The 22751-nt window shown below is 38.9% G+C and overlaps 1 protein-coding gene across 1 annotated transcript in view; it reads left to right on the plus strand.

The window, feature by feature from the left end:
* Positions 1-4289: 4289 nt before the first annotated feature.
* EML5 (EMAP like 5) overlaps positions 4290-22751 on the plus strand; it is a 184033-nt gene continuing 165571 nt past the window's right edge. The window contains exon 1 of the transcript XR_005555519.1: positions 4290-4388. The gene's annotated coding sequence lies outside the window, so the exon portion shown is untranslated. The remainder of the gene's footprint in view (positions 4389-22751) is intronic.

Genomic DNA, 22751 nt, shown 5'->3' on the forward strand with positions numbered 1-22751 from the left:
AAACTAAGGAGAAATTTCCTAACTGTGAGAACAATTAACCAGAATAATGGCTTGCCTTCAAAAGTTGTGGGTGCTCCATTACTGGAGGTTTTTAAAAAGAGACTGGACAACTACTTGTCTGGAATGGTAAAAGTTCTCCTGCTTGAGCAGGGGGATGGACTAGAAGACCTCCAAGGTCTCTTCCAACTCTGTTACTTTGTTATTAAAGCACAGCAAGTGAATACCCATTGGGCCAGACTCTACTTATTATTCCCTGATTAAAGTATAAACCTTCCATATAGAAAGCATGAATAGTTGAGGAAATGTCTTTCCAAAGCAGGCAAATGTTATTTTTATTTGGGAAAAAATGTCTACCAGAAGAAGAACATAGATGGTGTTCTCTGTAGCATACAATACTATACAATAGTAGGAAACAGATATTTTTAAAGGTCCAAGTAGATCAAATTTGAGAGGCAATTAATCCCAACCTATGAAAGGCAGCTTTTAATTTAGCCCTTCAGATATGGGCAACATTCAGGATTCTTCTCCAAAATGGACTGGGGTGGTGGGACAGAGGTGTCTGTAGGGGAAGGTAAAAAGAGTGAGGGTGGTAGCTATGACCATGCAGTTGAAGTCCCTCCTCTCTTTTTACCTGCATCACACTTGCAATGCATGTCAAAAAGTGTGGGCCTGCATTAACATGGTCACAGCTGCCATTTTGATTCTTCTCATCTTCTCACTGCAGGTAAAAATAAAGTACACTTTCACAATATCATATACTAAGCCTCTGAAATCAGGTACATTGGAAATCCCCAACTGGCAAAATAATGCCATATATCCCAACAGTTACCAGATGAAAATACCCAAATGTCTGTTCTAGGTATTAAGGTATTCCTTTCTAAGCTGTCAATTCACTTTCTCACCAGGTTTTTGTTTTTTGTTTTTGTTTTTTTATTAAAAGTTTTAAAAAAATTTTTACAATATATAACCCAAAACCCTCCCACCCCTCCCCCCTCCCCCACTTCCCAGGGCTGATTACAGGGTTACAAATAAACAATCATAATCTAATTAACACTACCCAACTCTACTAACAATCAAATCCATAACATATTTTAACTCCTTTTTCAAAACAAATATTAATAAATTAAAAATAAAAATAATAATACAGTTAAACCGTAACACTAAAAATAGTATAAATTCAATCATATTAGACTATTCACAATAACCTAAAATCTACTCATAAGCAAGATAATACTTTTCAGTCTCATATTTCTTTTGAATATAATCAATCCATCTTCTTCAAACCGAGATGTATTTTTCTTGTGAATGGTCCTTCAAATAAGAGGAAATTTTCGCCATTTCTGCTAAGTTAGACACCTTAAGTATCCATTCTTCCATAGCAGGCAAAGAATTTTTTCTTCCAATTTTGTCCCACCAATAATCTTGCAGCTGTTATAAGATTCAACATCAAATTAATTTCTTTAACATCAAAATCAACCGTAATACCCCACAAGAATAATTGTGGAGTAAACTTTATCTTTCTCTTAAAAATCTTTTGAATATCCCACCAAATCTTAATCCCAAAAGCTTTTATATCTCTACAAGTCCACCAAATGTGAAAATAGGTTGCATCTAAGCTTCCACATCTCCAACATTTGGGCTGTAAATTAGGATACATGCGGGACAACTTTTGGGGGTCCAAATGCCATCTATAAAACATTTTATAAAAATTTTCTCTTAAGTTTTGCGCTTGAGTAAATTTTACATTTCTAACCCAAATTGTCTCCCATGTATCCAATAAAATTGGTTCTTGAATATTTTGAGCCCATTTAACCATACAATCTTTAACTAACTCCGTTTCAGAATCTAATTCTATTAAAACATTATAAATTCTCTTTATTTGGGCTCGAGTTTGATCTTTAATCTGTTTTACCAAATTTGCATCCTCTAAAGTAATTCCAACCTTTTGATCTAGATTCCACCTCCCCAACAATTGATTGTACTGAAACCAAAAGCATACAATATTTTCTTGCTTCAGCTCAGTTAAAGACTTTAGTTTCCAATCCTTCCCTACCAAACTAAGTAATTCCTTATAAGAAATCCTATCCAAATTCACACCCCTAGATATTCCCTCTATCGCGTGTCCAGGAATTCCCCAAATTGGAATTTTATAATTTAACCTATAATAATACTTCTTCCAGACACGCAACCAAGCCCTTCTCAAGATATGGGATTTAAAAACCTGGTCCACTTTTTTATCATAGATTAGATATGCATGCCATCCATATACTAAATCCCATCCCTCAAGAGAAAGGATATTTTTATTTGTTAAGTTAAGCCAATCACTAATCAGCGTTAAAGCCGCTGCATCAAAGTACAGTTTTAGATTAGGTGCCTTAAGTCCTCCTCCTTCCCAGGTTTTTGTTTTTTTGTGTGGAAAGAAAAAAGAAGGGAAGCAATGAAAAAGCAGGATGATTATAACTCAAAGATGATGTCTGAACTTTCCTCAGCAAAGTTCCAGCCAAAGACTTCATTATTCAGGAGAGTTGGCAAGTATAGCTTATGTGCAGCTTCCTTGGACTTAGCTATTCATCACAGGACACTTTGGGGCATTACATTTCCTAGGATACAGACACGGACAATGAAAAAACTGAACGGCCACAGAAAATGAGCTGAGTGAACTTCTTAACATTTTGTACATGTGCAAATACTGACATCAGCTCTGAGGCAGATGGTTTGATAACTGTGGCCTAAATACTTGAGCAATCTGCACATCGTCCGTCTTAACACAACAGCACGAGAGGTCAACATGACAGGATAAATCATCAGTTGCAAAAGAGATGCCATAGTTTTAGCTTCACTACTGATCTGTCAAGCTACTTTATAACATTTGTTGCTGAGTACTGTGCACAGAGGTACATTATTCTTCCAGCCAGCTGGGATATTAATAACTAAAGCATTAATATTTTGGAGATTCATCCCATAATAGAGGAGGGAAATTATCCTTTAAGTTCTTACATATAAGACCACCAGTTATCTTGAACAGGTAAAGATAAATGTGGTGCATTTCAGAGATATTTCACTGGCCCCCCCTACACACAAAAGGAATTAAAATATATTTGAGAGACCTGCTTTTTGTTAATCCAGTAGTAAGTTATAGAACAGAAAAAGCTGAGAGTTTTATTTTATTTTGTTTTATTTTGCTAAGGGCTTCCAGGTTCCTGGTGATCTTTTAGGCTCTGAGCTAGTGACACAAGGGCTTGAGGACTCCCTCAAGATGAGGGTTCCCCCATTCATTTACCCACCTCCATCCTTAAGGACAGATTTCATGTTTTGGCTCTTGTTCATTTTTTATTTTTATTTTTTGGCTTGATATAATGATTAAAATCTCATGTCAAAAATTTTTTGCCTGGTGCAAACTTAATCGATTGGTGCAACATCCATATGATTACAGTATAAGTACATACATCGGCTGAAGTAACTGTCAACCATCTAGCTGTAATCCTAATCCTGACCAATTTGGTGGGGAAAAAAGGATGAGACAGCCAAAAGAAGTGCACCTAAAGGATTGGTGTGTGAAGTTCACTAATGGGCAAACCCTTTTCAACTGGCAAAAAAGGAACAAAAGTCCGTGTTTTATATGGACAGTACAGTGGAAACCATAAACTGCAGATCAAAAAAACCACCACATTTTGTGGTGCCCGGTGTCCCCTTTGCTCGTTACCAAGGGCATCATTTCCTATGATTGAAGGTGAGAAATCAATAAAAACTGTAGTGCAATGTAAGTCTAAAATAGATATAGTGCCATTAACACTCAAGGCAACACTTGCACACACCCCTCCGCAATGGTTGAATTTTAGTTAAAATATATTTAAACCTGAATAGATCAGCTCTGCTGCTAAGAACTACAAAGCAGCAGCGCCTGAAGATCACCTTGAAACCTGGATCTAATGAATTTAGGCGCGCCTTCTCCTGCTTGACGTGAGGTGGTGCTTCGCTTTCTCCAATTCCCCACAACGCTGCAAGCCGGCAGCCGTCTTTACCTGGCGAACCCTTTTGGCTGATTCCCTGAAGTCCCGTCCTGACGACTTTGAAGCCCAGAGCCACCGACTTTCCCGCAGTTCCCGCGCCCTCTGTGGCAGAAGGCTGCTTCCCGCGTTTCCATCGGATTCGCACCAAGATTGACGGCAAAATTCCAGGGATTCCAACACCGCAGGCTGCTTGTTTCGCGCCTTTGAAGTAGTACCGTGGCGCCCTCTAGCGGTCAAGCGTGGTTGGTTGCACCATGCCGCCTTTCCTGAATAGGAAAGCCCGGAGTCTCCTCGCGAACGTCCCTAAATAACTCGGTTCCTGGAGGGCGGCTCTTCGGTGTTCGCAAAGACAAAGGCCACCCTAAGGCCGCCTCTGCGGTAAGCGGGGCGTGGGGGTAGGTGGGGAATCCCAGAATGGATGAGTGGATAGAGTAGTACCTCTTCCGGAAGCAGCCTGCGAGTTGACTTTATGTTTTCTCCTGTGGCAGGTCGCCAGAAGGGTTTTTTTCATTGCGGCGAGCAAATCCCTCTGGCAATTGACTGTCCAAAAAGAAAAATGAAAGAAATGGGGAAAAGATGGGAAGATTGGGTTTATAGGGCAAAAAGGCTTGAGAAGGTCCGAGAAAGGACCAGGATGATGGCTCCCTAGGTCTGTGGTTAGAGCACGGGCGTGGTAAGTCAGGTCCCCGCTGGCCTCTCAGGGTTTGTTGCAATGATAAAAAAGGAAACAGGGAAAGGTCCGCAGTGGCTCCCACAAGGCTCTACAGCAGGGGTTTCGAACCTTGGCAACTTTAAGACTTGCGAACTTCAACTCCCAGAATTCTCCTGGGGACTTGCTAGCCACCTTTGCAAGACCAGATGCTGAAGGGGGACTCTCACTTACATGACAAGGATAGTATAAAAAGGATAGATTGGCGTGATAAGAGAGGCATAAAATTAGACAAAATGAGGCTATCTCTTTCGTGATAGGAGAATTTTGGAATAATAATAGTAATAATGGCAATAATAGCAGCTACCATATAGGAGAAGAGGACTATGACCCTCACATCTTATTGTGGGCATTTCTGCAGGGAGAGATGCAGAATTAGACATGGCTCATTTTTATTGTGCGTTTATGACAATGTTTCCCATAGTTGAAGTGAAACAAAGTGGCTCAGATTGAAAAATACTGTTTTATGAGTACAAATTGCCAAGCCAACAAGAATAATAAATAATAATTGGGTATAATGTTGCTAAGGTTCACTGACTTTGACTCAGTTGATTGATGAATGATGTGCCACCAAGTAATTGTTGACAGCTACCACATAAACAGTTTTTTTCTATTTTGATTTGCCCTAGCTAGTCCTTCAGGTCTTTTTCCAACTCATGCTTATTGCCTTGATTTTTCCTTGCTTTCCCCAAGATATTATAGAAATATCTGTGAGCTTGACAATCAGTTGTCTTCATTCTTTCTCTCTTTTTCTTCTTCCATTCATATTACCAAATGCAGTTATTTTTCCTGGTTCCTCACCTGCTCACATCCTGTCCCTTAGGATATGTCTATGTTTCACCAGACACTCATCTCATCTCAATGGCGTGAATATTGACTGTCACAATGTTTGGATTTTCTACCTATTCCACCACCTTAAGTATGCTTAGGAGGCAACTTTGGACCTAAATTAAAAGTGATTACACTGCAAGATTTTTTTATTTGAAAGCCACACATTTTCTCCCCATGGATTTATTGTATTTGACAGAAAAATTGAAGAGCACTGTTATATGCATTCAGTAAAGCATTTTTGTTCCCCGTTAAAACCATAGATGGGTTTATATATTTCACTAAGCCAATAACTATGATTTACAAATCATGCTAAATCAAAACTATTCCAATCATTGGTTGGTTTAGTGCAATGTGAAAACTCAGCCAAAATCAATTAACTTTTGGGTCTTCAACGTGGTGTCATGGTGATAATGTGCCTGGAGCCAGCTGAATACCATTTCCTATCTCATTTTATTATTTTAATTTATTTAACTAAATGATATGAATGATATTCTAGTACTGTGTTTTTCCACAAATATTTTCAACTACTAATTAAACTTTCACTTTATGGCTTTAATGTGTATCTATTTATTCTGATATGTAAAGTGTAAGTAATGACAAACATAAAAGTTTGCATCTCTAACCCAAGAGCAGCTGTATTTCTACCTCTCCTGCCTTATTTTGTACAGTAATGCTGAGTTAACATAACACGGATTTTGGATATTCTAATCTTTGCCAATAGTAGATTGAGACTGTAGGTGGTGCAACAGAGTTAGTTTTTTAAAAAAGATATTCAACAGAATGCAGGTTGAGACTTAAAAGAAAAGTAAAAAGAACAGCAAAAAGAAAAGCAATACAATGTATTAAAGAAAAGCAAAAGTAAAAGTAATACAGTATATTAAATATTCTGCAAAATATTTTACATTAATTATATGCTAAATATATTCAGAAAAACAATGGATGATTACATTTCTCTCTCCCAGCTAAACATGCTGATACCTTCATTATGGGGAAATTCTGGGGAATCTTCTCTTTCTTTTATCGCTCTCCAAAATTCATCACTCATTCAAGATTTCATTTCCACCACAAATTTGGCTATATTTGTGAAGATTTTTTGGGGGGGGTTGAGGTGGGTGTTTTAGCATCCCTCGAAGTCAGAACAAGCAGTTCTTTGGTGAGCAATAATCGGAAAGGCAGGATTGGCTGCAGTTTCTAAGTGAACAGACACCCCAACACATCAAGGCTGCTGCTATGTATTATGCTGAATAGTGCAACTGACTGGCTTGATTTTATCAGCTAAACCTGCCTCTATTATAGTTTATCACAGTAAAATTATACTGTGGCAATACCAAACTTCTTCTATGGCCTAATGATGTTGTCTCTGTTTTGACGTTAGCGATAGAGTGAAAGAACCTTAGTGGATATTAAGTATAGCATTTGAATTTAAAATAGGAATTTTCCCCTTAAAGTTAGCACTGTCTGCCACAGCTTCAAGATGTGTAAAACATGTTCTGCCTAGCAACCTATTAAATTAGAAGTGAAGCCACGGTCCCATTACAGGTGTGTTGTGAAATTTTGGGGTGGAGTTGGCAGGTTTGTTGCAATTAAGGACATTAGCAAACCTCCATGGCAGCCATTTCTCTCCTATTGGTATCCTAGTAGCTATTTGTATCCTTTTGTATCTGTCACACAACACTCCCTATTTTTAACATCAACTTTCCTTTAGGCTACCAACAAGGTAGAGGAGAGACATCCTCTGTGAACACTGTTAGACTTCAAGAATATTCAAGAATATTCTGAAATGGGCCCACAAGTTAGACTAGACTATGAAATCATCGCCAGACAGTCAGGCATACTTTTATTGCCTGTCTAAATGTGCTTCTCCCCACCCTCACTTTTCTCAAGTTACTTTCTTGGCCTGGGTTCAAGTGCTCTGGTAGAGGCTCTCCCTCCTGTCCTTGAAGGCCATTCCTTGTGCCCACTACAGAAATGTTTGTGCCACTATTATTCAATTTGGGAAATAATGTTTCCATTATTTTCACTTTAAGATATTTAAATTTAGATGCAGTGCCCTCACTTTTCTCAATGTCTTGCAAGTTACTTTTGTATAAACATGCATCGGAAAGGATTATCTCTTCTAAAGAGTCCCTTTTCAGTTAGTGCTAAACTGTTAATTTAGTGATCCCTAACCTTTTGGGCACCAGAGACCAATTCTGTGGAGAGAGGTTTTTCCATGGACCAGAGGGGGCGTAGTTTCACATGCTGCCTGCATCCCGCGGATGGGGCTTCACTTGTTTGCGCAGCTCAATTTCCGGCATGCTACAGACCAGGGCCAGTCCATGGACTGGGGGTTGGGGACCCCTTTGTTAATTCATTGTTTTGAATCATTGGAAATGTGTGTGTGTGTGATCAAATGTGGAAAATAATCTGATCCTTCAAGGATAGAATATGAAATATGAATATGAAATTATTCTACCAGTGGTTATATAATGCATTTAATTTGATTCTTCTCTGTATTTGTAACACACAGCAGAAATAAGTGAATATAGTAATTACATTGTAAGAAAAAAGACTGTAGAGTAGAAATAGTAAATGGGATGAAAATACATAGCATGTATTGCATTACTGTTGGTGGCTTTATAGGTCGAATAAGAATACTGCTGCTTTTGATATGGTTCACTGTTCCTAAGCATGTGGTTAAGGAATCTTATATGGCACTAATAACATAATATGAATGCTTTAAAGCAGAAGTCCCCAACCTTTTGGGCACCAGGGACCGGTTCCATGGAGAGAGGTTTTTCCATGGACCAGAGGGGGTGTGGTTTTGGGGGCTGCCTGCATTCCATGGATAGGGCTTTGCTTGATTGTGCGGACAGGTTGCTGGCATGCCGTGGCCCAGTACTGGTCCATGGACGGGTGTTAGGGACCCCTGCTTTAAAGAATAATTCAAGTGTGCACAGACTACATTTTCTGGAAGTGATATACATTTTTGGTATTCTTTATTGAAGAATGAGCTTGAAGGGAACAAATCCATAGTATCAAAATATATTGTACTCTTCTTCATGAAAAGAAAAGGGTGTGAGAAATATCAAAAGCTAAATGTGTTGTTTCCAAGGTGTGCTGGAATTGTTCAGAGAATAAATTTGCTGAAACAGGTAGATAGTCTATATTAGCCTGACTTTCTTAGTGGAAGAAAGTAATATCAATCTTGCTTCTGTAAATCTGTATCTTATAATGTAGTCTTGTCACAGGAATTTCTACTAATTAGGACGGATAATACTTGCTGTCTTAATTTTATGTTTTCATGAATTTTATGATTTTGTACTTTTAAAGTTGTTGTGAGCTGCCCAGAGTTGTGCTTTAAGATGTGTGACTATACAAATCTTTTAAATAAATAAGTAAATAAATGAATATTTTTGAAATGAGTGATACAAAGGGCAGTGGATAGTTTTCTGATAATTATTGTTTACAATATTATCTTTCAATCCTGGGTCCAAGCAGGTCAGAAAAGACCTGACTAAAAGCTAATCCAAGGCTCAGGTGCTCATTTTCCCCTTAAAATTTGTGAACATGGGGACAAAAAGCTTATATTTCATTTTTTTAAAAAAGTGTTTTATTGGTGACTTCAGCTGATGAAAGATCAAATCACCAACTCTGTTACCCCAAAGTCTCCACTCTGCCTAAACACATAGGTAGAGTACATATACTGTAGATGTTGGAAGACACAAGTGGCTTATAAACTGCTTTAAGAGCTCCTTATATCAGTAAATTGATTGATTGATTGATTAATTATATGCTTTCAGTGTCAACTCTGGGAATAGAGCCTTCTCTGCTGATGCCCTTTGTTGTGGAACATCCTGCCCTCAAGAGATGAGGAAAGTTCCCAATCTTTTGACCTTCCGCAAAGGGGTCAACACTTGCCTATGCAGCCTTGTAAGGGGGACAGAGGCCCACACAACCATGGGATCGGGTGGTTCCAGGAGAACTCTCTCCTCTGCCTGTATTTACAACTATTAACCCCCATCTTGAAAGTTTTCACCTTTGGAAATTTTATGTTATTTTTATAATTTTAAAGCTTTTAATTTAAATTATTCTGATTCTAATGTTTCTTATTGATTTTTTTAGTAAACATTTTATTAATTTTCTAATTTTACAATCATAAATACTTAATAAACAATGTGTTGTCTGGGTCCATTGGTAATTCAATGGTACATATTAACTTTCTCAGTCTAGTTCCAATACTATACCATCCAGTGCTTCTTTGATCCTCTCTTCTTCCGGTGGTATGCATTTTTCCACACTGGGCAAATACAGTTCTTGTTACTGTTAATAGATATACAATTAAATATAGACATCTTCATTGCATTTTTATGGTATTATACATAATATCAATAATGTCAGTTTATAATATCTTTTCTAGCCAAAACATATCTCAATTGCATTTGCACTTAAAATCCATTTGTTCCATCAATATCCTGTTTTTTCCACTTTTTTTTAATTTAAACCAGTGGTTCTCAACCTTTTTAATGCCGCGACCCCCAACCGATCGTAAGTCGAGGATTACCCAACCGGTTGTAAGTCGAGGACTTTCTCTGCCCGGGAGCACCGCGCATGCGTGGTGCTACCCCCTGCGCTGGCCGAGGCGTAGCTGGCAAGCGGCAGAGACGGAGCAGGCCGACCACCAGCTGGGCCACCAGCTGGCCCAGCCCAAGGGAGGTAAGGCCCCATGTGCACCAGCAACCCTCCCTGTGCCCACCGGCCTCCCACCTCCCACCCCTGGCCCTCTTTTACTTACATTCAGCAGGGAGGGGTAGAAACTTCCAGACAGCTCGCCTTCGCTGCAGACAACTTGCAGCACCGTTTGCAGAATGGGACTTTTGGTGGGCTCAGCAGGGCAGAGACAGCCTGGACAATTCCTATTGGCTTTTGAAAGCCAATAGAATTAGACTCTATTCAAGAGAGTCTATTCTATTGGCTTTCAAAAGCCAATAGAATAAAAGGGAGTAGCACAGTTAAGGAAAAGGGGAAAAAAAATGGCAGACTGCATTGTTTGGCGACCCCCATGAAATGGTCGTTCGACCCCAAGTGGGGTCCCGACCCACAGGTTGAGAACTGCTAATTTAAACCCTTTTAGAATTTTCCTATTTCCCATCTCATAACAAAATATAATAATCTAGTTAGAAATCATATCCTTCTAGTTGTGATAATACTTTTATTTCTAACAGTTACCTATTTTCTTAACCATATTCAAGCATCTGTTTAATAATATAATATCCCGTCTCTATGGCTTATAGTTTTCTCATAGTAAATTATATTTGGGTAACCAAAAATTTCCCTTATTCAGACCCTCTTGGCATTTTCATATTTCCCTCCTCATACCAAAATATAGTATTCTAGTTTCATATCCTATCTTTCTAGTTATAGTAATACTTTTATTTCTAACAATTGTCTTTTCTCTTAGCCATGTTCAAACATCTATTTAATAATATAATATCCCATCTAATGGGTCAAAACCTCTATTTTCTTCAGTCTTACTCTGACTTTCTTCCTTTGCCAATTAACTTTCCAAGTCAATGCATTTGAATCCTCAGATAGTTCTTCCCCTATTTTTGTGTATATTGTTTGAAGTAAGAAAGACAATTTGATTAAAGTATTTTTGGAAGAACACTTATTAAACAGCCTCCCTCCTTCTCCCATTTTCCACAATTCTCCTGATAGCTTTATCTTCCATTCAATCAGCTCTTCTTCCTTATCTTCAAATGTGTTCTGAGAGCTTGACAAGTAAGATATATTTTCCATTTCCGGTGTTATCGCTGCATCTTCTAATTCTTTGTTTGTCTGAGTCTGTTAATTCCTTCCTTTAGGTCCTCCATCTTTGGATCTGCTTCCTCTAATTTTCCTTCTATTTTCTGGGTTACTGGTTCCTTCTTTGTAGTCATTTTCTGAATTTGTAAGTTTAGATTAGAAAGTTGTTCTTTTATCTCCTTTGTGTTATTTTTAGTTTCATCATGAGCTAAGACAATTGTCTCTTGTATTGATTTCAACATATAATTTCTTTCTGAGATTCATCAACATTTTCTTGTTGGTATGTGAAGCTGGGGGTTTGGAGAGATGGTTTTTTACCATTTAAGACTAAGTGTGGAACATCCACTTTGTTTTTGTATGTGGTCTTTATAGTCCAATCTATTTTGAGATTTAAAAAGTTCCAGTCAATTGTCATTTGAAGTCCAAATTATCCATCCTTAGGTCTCCCCTAAACAAATATAAACAAAGTCCAGGTTTTTCTGTCCAATGAAAAACATATCTTTTCTATCCAGTGAGAAAAGAAGCAATTAAAAGTTATTCATCAATCAAAAGTTTATAATCCAAAGTGTTCCATCATCATCAGTCATGCCTGTTTCTTTTATAGGGGAATAGTTCCACGACACACCTCTAAAAGTCAGTTAGTATTTATATTCATAATCCAAGCAGGCCAATTTCAAAATAGTTTATCATCTCTGCCACACAGATAAGCAGCCCAAGAGTCTTTTTCCCCTTCTCCAGCTGCAGTCTTCAAAAGTGAAAGTTTCCAAGGACATCCAAAGTCTTATCTAAGTCTGGGCTTCCTTTAAGCATAATAAATTGTTGTGTTGTGGTTGGTTCGCCACTAGATGTCATTAACGCCTTCTTCCAGCTTTAAATTTATATTGCAAGCTTTTCCAGTCTCTTTTTTAAAAAAAATCTCAAAAGCACTTTTAGGCCCCAAATTTCAAGGCTATATATCTATATTGATTCTAAATTAATCTTATAATTTTCTCCGTTTTGTCCCAAGCAGTTAGTTTGCCACTTTTTTTCCTGAAGGAATGGGGCAGAAATTCCCTTTCCCTCTCTCTCACCGGGGAAGATTCTTTGCTTTGGGCATTTTTTTTCCAGGGAAAAATCTTAAAGTTATAAAGAGAGGATAGAGTCTCACCCAGTTTCATCCACGTTGCTCAAAAGTTGCTTCTTAGTGCTTATTTCTTTTGGTTGTCAGCAGCTTCTGGCTGGCTATGTGAATGTAGCCAGTCTTTCCCCCAACAGTTTGGAGGACTTCCTCAAATCAAATGGATGGGCCGCCACCTTCCGCGATCAATGAGGATCCCCTCCTTCTTTGTTGTCTCTCTGGGGCGACTTTCAATCTTTTTTAGGGTCCCCAGCGGGTGAAATTGAACATGGATGATGGAGCCCCATCTTTCTGCGTCCGTTATGCTGCAATGTCAAACTGGAAGTCGTTTTTTTATTGATTATATTGTACACCACCCAGAGCCCCTCTCCGAGGGAGATAGACAGTTAAGAAATAAACTCTTAACAACCACGTACATTTTTTCCAGGATGACCTGTCCCTAACTTGGCCTTCAGGTCTTCCAAAAGAACTCCCATTGCTACTGTAATTTGCCCCATTCACTATGCTGGTGATTCATTCTCTTTTCTTACCTTCCATCTTTCCCAGCATTCCAGCTTTCTTCAGAATGTTAGGTGTTTCCATAATGTACTGGATGTTATTTTTTCAGGTCAGCTATGTTAAAGATGTTGTGTCAAATCTATAAGGCTGCATGAGATATTGTGGTTAACAAAATTGTGGTTGTCCTCCTTGTAACATTGCTTTTGCTTCCAGAATGGATGAAGCTGGCATATGAAGCAGATACAATGGCCTCTCAAAAATCCTCAAGGCTAATTTATATTTATACACATTCTGTTGCCCAAACTCTTTACCTTTAAAAATCTATCCCCTCAGGAATAAAAGTTTAATTAAGCTCGCCCAGTGATCTGCTGCTGTATTTATTACATTTAGGGAGGAGTTTAAAGAAAATCTGGCCTGTCTTTCAAATATATAAAAACCTGCTCTGAAACCCAGAGATTTGCAAACAAAATCTTCTATCTCATTCTACAGTATATAACTTGTAATTGGCAATAAAAATAGTTATCCACATTCTCTCCCAATTTTCCTATTTCTGGATACACTGGATGCAGATGTGGGATTCAGCCAGTTCACACCAGTTCGGCAGAACCGGTAGCTAATTTTTTGTTGCTCAGGCCCAGAATGGACTTGCGGAAGTGGCATCCACAGAGAGAACCGGTTGTTCACATATTTGAATCCCACCACTGACTTGATGTTGCATATCTTCAGTAATAGCTAGTCACTGGATGGTCATATATATAGGATACTTTTGTACATATGGGTCTGTTTTCTTAAAGATTTCATCCATTATCTATCATACTTTCTGCAGAGCTTTAATATTCTGTAATTCAGGGTTAAGGAGGCTTAGAAGACCTTTTTAAACCATTTGTCAGCATTCACTGTGGAGTTCTTACTTATGCCAGGGTGGATTATAGAGATGCAGACTACTTTTCCAGTGGTTTTTTTTTTTTTTTTGCAACTCAATAACAATGTCTTATCTAGAGAATTATATAGGATTGTACAAGACTTCAAGGTATTATACAATATCCAAAGCATTGTACACTATATGTACAGTATTTGTTTATCTGGATTCTAGGACACAAGAGCATTAAGGCAAAATCAAATGCTGATGCAGCTGTTTCTGGCATATCCCAAAAGGAATGGAGCTAAAAGGATACAATCATCTTCCCAAACCATTAATGTTGAAATCAGAGGATTAAAATAAAATTAACTTCATTTACAAATGAGTGCAACAAAAGACACCAATTAATTATATTAAATGTAAGTATTCATTATTAAGAAATCTGTGAAGGAGAATTTTTGAAGATAGTGTAGCTCTGACAATCTTATGTGGTTATAACGAGCTATTACCTTCTTGTTTGGCCACTAGATTCTGACCAGATGGACTCTTGATCTGGTAGGATTTTTCTGATGGTTTAGATCACAGGTCGGCAATCTGCGGCTCCAGAGCCGCATGCGGCTCTTTGAGCCTTCCCCTATGGCTCCCAGCTTCCTCTGCCTTTGCAGAGAGAGACAGAGACAGAGAAAGGCAATTACACTTTCCTGCTTCTCTCTCTCTCTCTCTCTCTCTCTCTCTCTCTCTCTCTCTCTCTCTCTCTGTGTGTAAAACAGAGTGCACTCACAGTGTTCTCCGAGGAGCTGAAAAGCTCACTGGGCAGAGCTCCTCCCTTTGCTGCATCTCTGTAGGAAGCAGGAAGCAGGAAGGGCAGGAGAGAGCTAGCTAGCCCAGCTAGGCTGACTCAGGAATTCTGGGAGTTGAAGTCCATGAGTCATAAAAGAGATGAGGTTGCTTACCCCTGAGCTTGTTAGACAACAGCTTGAAGCTTGCCAGGTGAGCAGCAGATAGGAGGGGGGGGAGAAAGAGAGAGAGAGAAAGAGAGAGAGGGGGGGAGGGGGAGAGAGAGGGGGGGAAGAGAGAAAGAAAGAGAGTGGGGGAAGAGGAGTGGCAGACCAAGGGCAGATAGAGAGGGAGAGAGACAGAGAGAGAGAGACCCTTTTAACATCTAAAATGAAGATAACACTGCATATATCCTTTTTTTACCTGTGTGTGTATGTAATTTTATTCTCTTAAAGCATTCTCTTGGTGATCATTGTTTTAATAGTATGGATATTCCCAAGAGTCATATTTTTACACACACACACACACACACACACACCTATAATAAAGGTAAAAAAGGATATATGCAGTGTTATCTTCATTTTAGATATCAAAAGGGGTTTGCGGCTTCCGGTGTTTTGTTTTTGGTGGGAAACGGGTCCAAGTGGCTCTTTGAGTGTTTTGGGTTGCCTACCCCTGGTTTAGATCAAGGTCCCCAACTCCCTGTTAAGAACTGGGGTGCACACCTGGAGATGAGTGGCAGCTGAGTGAACGAAACCAAATTTATCCCCCTCCCTTGGTCAGTGGAAAAATTAGCTTCTGCGAAAACAGCCCCTAGTCTCCAAAAGGTTGGGGATTGCTGGGTTAGATGCTTAAGGATAGCCTCAAGAAGCAGATGCGTAGGTCAAACGATACATAAAAATCATAAACGTTTAGTTATGCTTACCTGGCTTCCTCTTGTTATAGACTGCAGTAAAGATATTACGGTAACCTAAATAGGAAATTTTAAATCCTTTCAAGGGCCAAGGAAAGCTGAAATAGAGCAAACTGGTTTTTAATTTTTAAATCTACCCAAAGTTCAAAAAAAGAAAAAGACATTTTAGCTTCAGATTTTCAGAGGTGGCAAAATTTATTTGGATTGGATGTAGTTTAGTAATAAAGATAGTTAAATTCTCTGATTTTGCTTCAGAATAATTTGCTGCTCTTACTCTTTAATTTATCAGTTTCTGAAAAGGTTCTCATTTTTATTTATTTTTATTTTTTGCTCAGAGGAAAAAGAAAATGACTTCCAGAATAAACTTCTTGAGAATTTGAATCACATTCCCATGGCACAGCTTTCTGGTTCAAAGCCATGAGACCTTCCCTAGATTGGGATATTAAGAAAAGCTATCATCAGAAGTCCTTGTCAGTCTAGTCACCAGTCCTGACCTTTTACATAAAGAAGCTGCAGTTGTGCTAATATCAGATAAGATAGGGCTTGTAATTCATCCCTCTGAAAGACAAAAGATGAAAGAATGTAGGCAGACATCTTTATTTGTGCTTTAATTGGTAATTTCATTGTATTTTCTGATTTGCTTTGTGGGCTGCTTGCTTCAGCTTCCAAATATACGTGGAGTTTATGAGAAGGGGATCGATCATGTTTGTCATAGTAAATGAAACAGGAAAGAAAATCTGTAGTGTGGAGACCTACTTTAGTATGGAAGTTTGGGTGAGGGTTTAATCAAATGGTTTAATCAAAAACAATGGTGAAAAAAGTAAGGTTCTACATTTAGGCAAGAAAAACCAAATACACAGGTATAGTATAGGTGGTACCTGGCTCAATAATAGTAACTGTGAGATGGATCTTGGAGTCCTAGTGGACAATCACTTGAATATGAGCCAGCAGTGTGGTGCAGCTGCCAAAAAAGCCAATATAGTTCTAGGCTGCATTAACAGAGGGATAGATAGAATCAAGATCACATGAAGTGTTAATACCACTTTATAATGCGTTGATAAGACCACACTTAGAATATAGCATCCAGTTTTGGTCACCATGATGTAAGAAAGATTTTTAGATTCTAGAAAGAGTGCAGAGAAGAGCAACAAAGATGATCAGGGGACTGGAGGCTAAAACATACAAGGCATGGTTGCTGAAATTGGGTATGTCTAGTTTAATGAAAAGAAGGACTGGGGTGACATGGTAGCAGTATTCTAATAACTCAGGGGTTGCCACGAAGAAGAGGGAGTCAAGCTATTTTCCAAAGTACTTGAGGACAGGACAAGAAATAATGGATGGAAACTAGTCAAGGAGAAAAGCAACCTAGAACTAAGGAGAAATTTCCTGACAGAACAATTAATCAGTGAAACAACTTGCCTCCAGAAGTTGTGAATGCTTGAACATTGAAAGTTTTTAAGAAGAGATTGGACAACAAATGTTATATGGTTTCCTGCCTGAGCAGGGGGTTGGACTAGAAGACCTTCAAGGTCCCTTCCAACTCTGTTATTTTATTCCTATTCCTATGCTATCCCATCCCATCCCGCCCAGCACCACTCTACTCTACTCTACTCCACTCCATTCTATTCATGCCTTTTCCCCTAGAAATGTTATCCCATTCTCATGTCTCTTCATGTTTTCTGCCCTCCCTCAAATCTTGGCATGCTCAATACATTGTTTAGAGTTCTCAGTCCATTACATCCCCAGGTGACATCTCCATTCAGGAAGTAAGTAGTTCTATCTTAGTTGCATGTGTATCAAAATCTGGAAGAAGGTGCAACCATTGCAAAAAGCAAGAGCTATTGTCGGACTTTCCTCCAATCCTCCCCCTCCCGTAGCCCTTGCAAGCCATCGTGTGCCCTGGTCTGACAGCATGTATGCCATTCCATCATTGTCGGTCTGCCGGTCTTCCTCCGCTCCTTGGGCTGGCCTCCTCAGTACACCTGGCGCGTCTGCATACCACTCCTGCCCTCTGCCGCCATCCCCATCAATCTTGTCTTCACAGGCCATTCCTCATGCGTTGGTGTGTGTGTGGGCCGTGGCATTCTCTCTCCTCGCCTCATCTGCCTCCAATCGTCGGGAGTTGCCATTGGCTTGCCCCTCACATTTTTCCGTCACCCGATCTCAGTAGGCTGCTGTATATCCTGCATTCTCTCCTTTATGTGAATTGCGTCTCCTCCATCCACCCAATCCTGGCTCAAAAATTATGGGAGTTGAAGTCCAGAGGTCAAAAAAGGGAAGGGCTAAAGGATCAACTTTTTCCCCATTTTATTTTTGCATAAAATTCTACTTTATATCATTTTAAAACTTTGGACAGTTTATCTTGGGCTGAGAAATAAATTTATCCTCTTATGGACTGAATAAATGATATAAGTGGAGAATTGGACAAAATATTGTCACTGATTTTTAATGGTAAGGATTATTGCTTAATGCAGTTTAATTAATGTGCATGTTCCATTTACTTTGCACTTTCTCTAATATTATTATATCAAACAAGTTCAGTAGCAATTTGACCAGGTTGACTGTTTTTACTGAAGCAAAAGAGTTCGGATTGAGGCAAAGACTTAAACATGATGGCTGAAAGTCATCTCTCTAATTCATTAAGAAGAATTTGAAAGGTTGAAGTTGGATCCTGCTCTATTGTACTTCTGTGTTCACTGCTGCATTTTCCAGCTTTCTTCTTTGACAGAATTGTTTTATGTTCCAACTATATGAGTCAAAAGATGACTCAGGGTCATGTTAACAAAAGTGCTCTGTATGATAATGTATTTGGAGATGGGTTCAAAATAGAATAAATTGCTATTAAATACAAGCACTTTTAAGGAACATGGCATATCTGACTTCCAGGGGAGGTATGGTGAACTGGTTCCTTGGAAGCCCTCCAGATAAGGCGAGGTTGGGAGTTTGCCCACATGCACTCTGGAAAGCTCCTTTTCCTCATAACCAGAGTGAAACCTTTTAAAGCAGGGCTTTTCAATCAATGATACGGGTACCACCTGTGGTACATTGACACCTGGCAGGTGGTACGCGACCATCCTAGAAAAGTAGCGGGGGAGGGGAATGAGCTGAACCGGTGGCAGCACGGCACAAGCCTGAGCAGGAGATGGCTGGAGCTGCAGAACTGTCAGGGCTCAGTGGAAGCACCAGGATCAGCGCTAGGCCCCAGCTGGAGCTCGGTGCTGATCCTGGCACTTCTGCTGAGCCCAGAAGAAGCTCCGATCAGCTGGAATGTTGCAGTATTTCCAGGATCTTGTGATTTACATTCAGATTCTTGGCAACTGATTCATATTTATGATGGTCACAGTGTCCCAGGATCATGTGAAGTGACCAAAACCTGCTGCAATCACCCAGCAGACAGGGGGAATAAAAACCAAACACACCCCCCACCCCACCCCCACTGCCAATCCTCAAGAGAAATGCTCACAACAATGAAAACCTCGGACAGGAGGAAGAGCACCGCCAGGCGGGCAGGCAGGTGTCTTGCTCGGCTGTGGCTTGGGGGGCACTTTTTTCAGTGCCATTGTAACTTTGAACAGTCATTAAGCAAACTGTTGTAAGTCGAAGACTACCTGTACTTATCATTTTTTTTCCTCTTTTTTTTGGTCATCAAGTTTTTGACACTTGCTAGGTGACTGGTGATACTCAGATATTGCCATATCCTAAAAGTGGTACATGGGTGAAAAGGTTGAAAAGTCCTGTTTTAAAGGACACCAATTTAGCAAATTTTATCTTCTAAAGCTAAATAAGGTTTTGATCCAAGAAAGTTATAAGCAGATTATGTGTCCAGAATGGAATACTGATGTCATGGTTCCAATAGATGAAACCCATCAAAAGAACTTCCAGGAAAAATTCTTCCTTAAAGAACATTTTATTCAAGAAACAATTATCGGCACTACATAGTTGAACCCAAAAACTAAATTCCCTTCCCCCATATACAAAGTAACAAAGTGCAATTCCTACCTCCAATAAACTATCATAAATCACATTCCCCAATTAGCTAAAAGAGTGGGCTTTCTCCCCAGTTCCTCAGCCCACCAAAACATTATCAGCTTGTCCTTGGGTTCCCACAGCAGCATTATTATTATGGCTAGCTGAGCTTTCATCCCAACCCCCCCTGCTGTGCCTGATTTCTAAAAGCAAGAAAAAGCATAGTAAAGGAGAAGAGAAAATGGCTGCATTTTCAACAGTTGTCAGAGCGGGAACATCCAATGTTAGCAGCGTTGACAACTTTTATTATAAGATTTTGAAATTAACTATAAAAAATAAACAGCTTCTCATAGGAAAGATTTAATTTTGACTATCCTAGTTATTGTAAGTCATAACAAAAGACAAGTGATGGTTTTAGAAACTGGACACTAGAGGACACTAATGAATTTAAATCTAATTTCAGTTAATACTGGGATTTACAAAATGACACAAAATTTTATTACTTTGGAAATATAAAAGGAAATCTTTGAAGAATTGGGCCAGAAATTAGTAACTACAATATCAGAAATTAGTAACTACAATATCAACACTGTTAGTAATGATCTCTGCTTCTATGTCCAAAAGACATTAATGAAAGAATGACAGATGTGGAACAAATGTTATCTGACAAGACAGAGAAAGTGCTGAAAGTGGAAGTATAACTGACAGGCCAAGAGATTGATTTGGAAAAAAATACTTTACTGGATAATCAAATCATATTTAATACAGCCCTAGGGCCAGATAGAAAGAAAATATCAAATAAAAGAATACATACATACATACGTATGTACGTACATACGTACGTACGTACGTACGTATGTACATACATACTCTTTCATTTGATATTTTGTTTCTCTCTGGCCATAGGGCTGTAATAAATTTGATTTGATTATCCAGTAAGGCATCCTTTTCCAAATCTATATATAAATAGAAAAACAGTAAGTGTAATAGAATCTAAAAATAATTAGGAAAAAAGATACTAAAATAAATCCAAACGAAATACTATTACAAGAAATTCCAAACTAAGCATCTTCTATAAATCCAATGTTGGAAAATTATCTATATTGCTTTCTTGATTTGTTGATGTTTTTTAATTATTAAGACATCAGCCAGTTGCTTTTATATGTCCAGTACAATATCTTTTACCATGTCATTTTTGTAGCCTGTCATTTTAAAATCCACTTCCAAGTCAGTCTCAATCTTGTCTGGTAGAACTTATTCCATAACATTTTTTTACACACAATTACATATAGAGAGATGGACACTCTTAAAATTAATCTTTGGATCATTTATTCAAAAATATCCTTCAATATGTCCAACATTTAACTATTTTGCTTCATTCTCTAATTGTTAGTCAAGTTTGCCTGTTTTTTTCTTTTTAATAATAATAATAATAAAAAGTTGGAAAAGACCTTGGAGGTTATCAAGTTCAACCCCCTGCTCAGGCAGGTAACCCTATAACAGTGGTGGCGAACCTATGGCACGGGTGCCAGAGGCGGCACTCAGAGCCCTCTCTGTGGGCACGCGCACCGTCGCCTCAGTCCTAGGCCTTCAGCTGGGTTTTATAAAACTTTTTTGCTTTAGGCGTCTGCTGCCGTGTGCAAAAAAAAAGGTTCAATCAGTCAATTTCAACTTCTTGTGGGAAAAAAAAAGGTCTTGCAAAGTTGGAATTGATTGATTGAACTTTTTAGTCCTACCCAGTCTGCTGTTACCATGACAGACCACGCCCACCCAGTGGGCCACGTCCACCCAATGGACCATGCCCACCCAATGGGCCACACCCACCCAGCACTTGACGATGCATAAATGGGTTTTGGGTTACAGTTTGGGCACTCAGTCTCTAAAAGGTTCGCCATCACTGCCCTATACCATTTCGGACAAATGGCTGTCCAGTCTCTTCTTAAAAACTTCCAGTGTTCGAGCATTCACCACTTCTGGAAGCAGGTTGTTCCACTGGTTAATTGTTCTAACTGTCAGGAAGTTTCTCCTTAATTCTAGGTTGCTTCTCTCCTTGATTAGTTTCTATCCGTTGCTTCTTGTTCTGCCCTCATGCACTTTGGAAAATAGCTTGACTCCCTCTTCTTTGTGGCAGCCCCTGAGATATTGGAACACTGCTATCATGCCCCCCCTCGTCCTTCTCTTCGTTAAACTAGACATACCTAATTCCAGCAACCATTCCTTATATGTTTTAGTCTCCAGTCCCCTGATCATCTTTGTTGCTCTTCTTTGTACTCTTTCTAGAGTCGCAACATCTTTTTTACATCGTGGTGACCAAAACTGGATGCAGTATTCCAAGTGTGGCCTTACCAAGGCATTGTAATATTGCAATGGAATGTGGTCCAGAGTGACAGAAGGAGAGGCTCTTTCCCATCAAGCAAAGAGACAAAACCTGGAATTATCTGGTATGCGTAAAAAGAGTGTAGATAGTTTTCTGGGAGCATTACATTTCCTTTTACATTATTTTTTAACCAAGCAGTATTTTTCTCCTCCAATATCTAATTTTATATGCTCAATATCTATAGTTCAAGATGGGGAGTGGGGATGTTTACAATTTTCCTTTTCTAATAAAAACATTTTTTAAATCTTATGTGGAGTTTGGTTTATCTTGAGTTTGAATACTGCTGAAACATCTAGCTATATAGCCAAGAGGTCACACTGTGAAATTAAATATACTCATATATTTAATCATCAGAAGGGCAGCAAAGTTGCGAGAGCTCTATATCTTTCACGTGTCAGGATTAGGTGGATGTTACTAAGTGAGGCACTCATGAAGATAGGTGGTAGCAGCTGAAACTGTCAATTTGCTTGTTCAACACAGGAGGTGAGGCCAGAGTGTACAAGGCTGATGGGAGAGGAGAAGACTTTTAGCTTTGTCTCCTGCAAGTTCAGGCATTCAAATATGGTTGCTTGCAGAATTTCTAAACCATTCTGGTTACTTTATAAGAAAATAGTTTAGGAAACACAGACTCTAAATGTCAATGTTTCACTCCCTTTGCAATAAAATCTGTGTGAAGCTACTATAACATCATCCAGTTAAATTGCCCTGTGCTTCATTCTCCATGTATGGCTTTTTTTTTTGTATAATTTTAAGCAAACGTTTGTTAGCATGAGGAATTTGTTTAATGGATTCTACTGCATCTCTCTTTTTTGTTATATTTTTATATACCAATCATTTCCAATCTCTGCACCATAAAACTTGTTTCATGTTTATACATATAGAGTGGATTGAATTATTCCTCAGAACTGGG

Source organism: Crotalus tigris, unplaced genomic scaffold (assembly GCF_016545835.1).
Source record: "Crotalus tigris isolate CLP2741 ecotype Arizona unplaced genomic scaffold, ASM1654583v1 scf7180000024506.1728113, whole genome shotgun sequence".
NCBI lineage: Eukaryota > Metazoa > Chordata > Lepidosauria > Squamata > Viperidae > Crotalus > Crotalus tigris.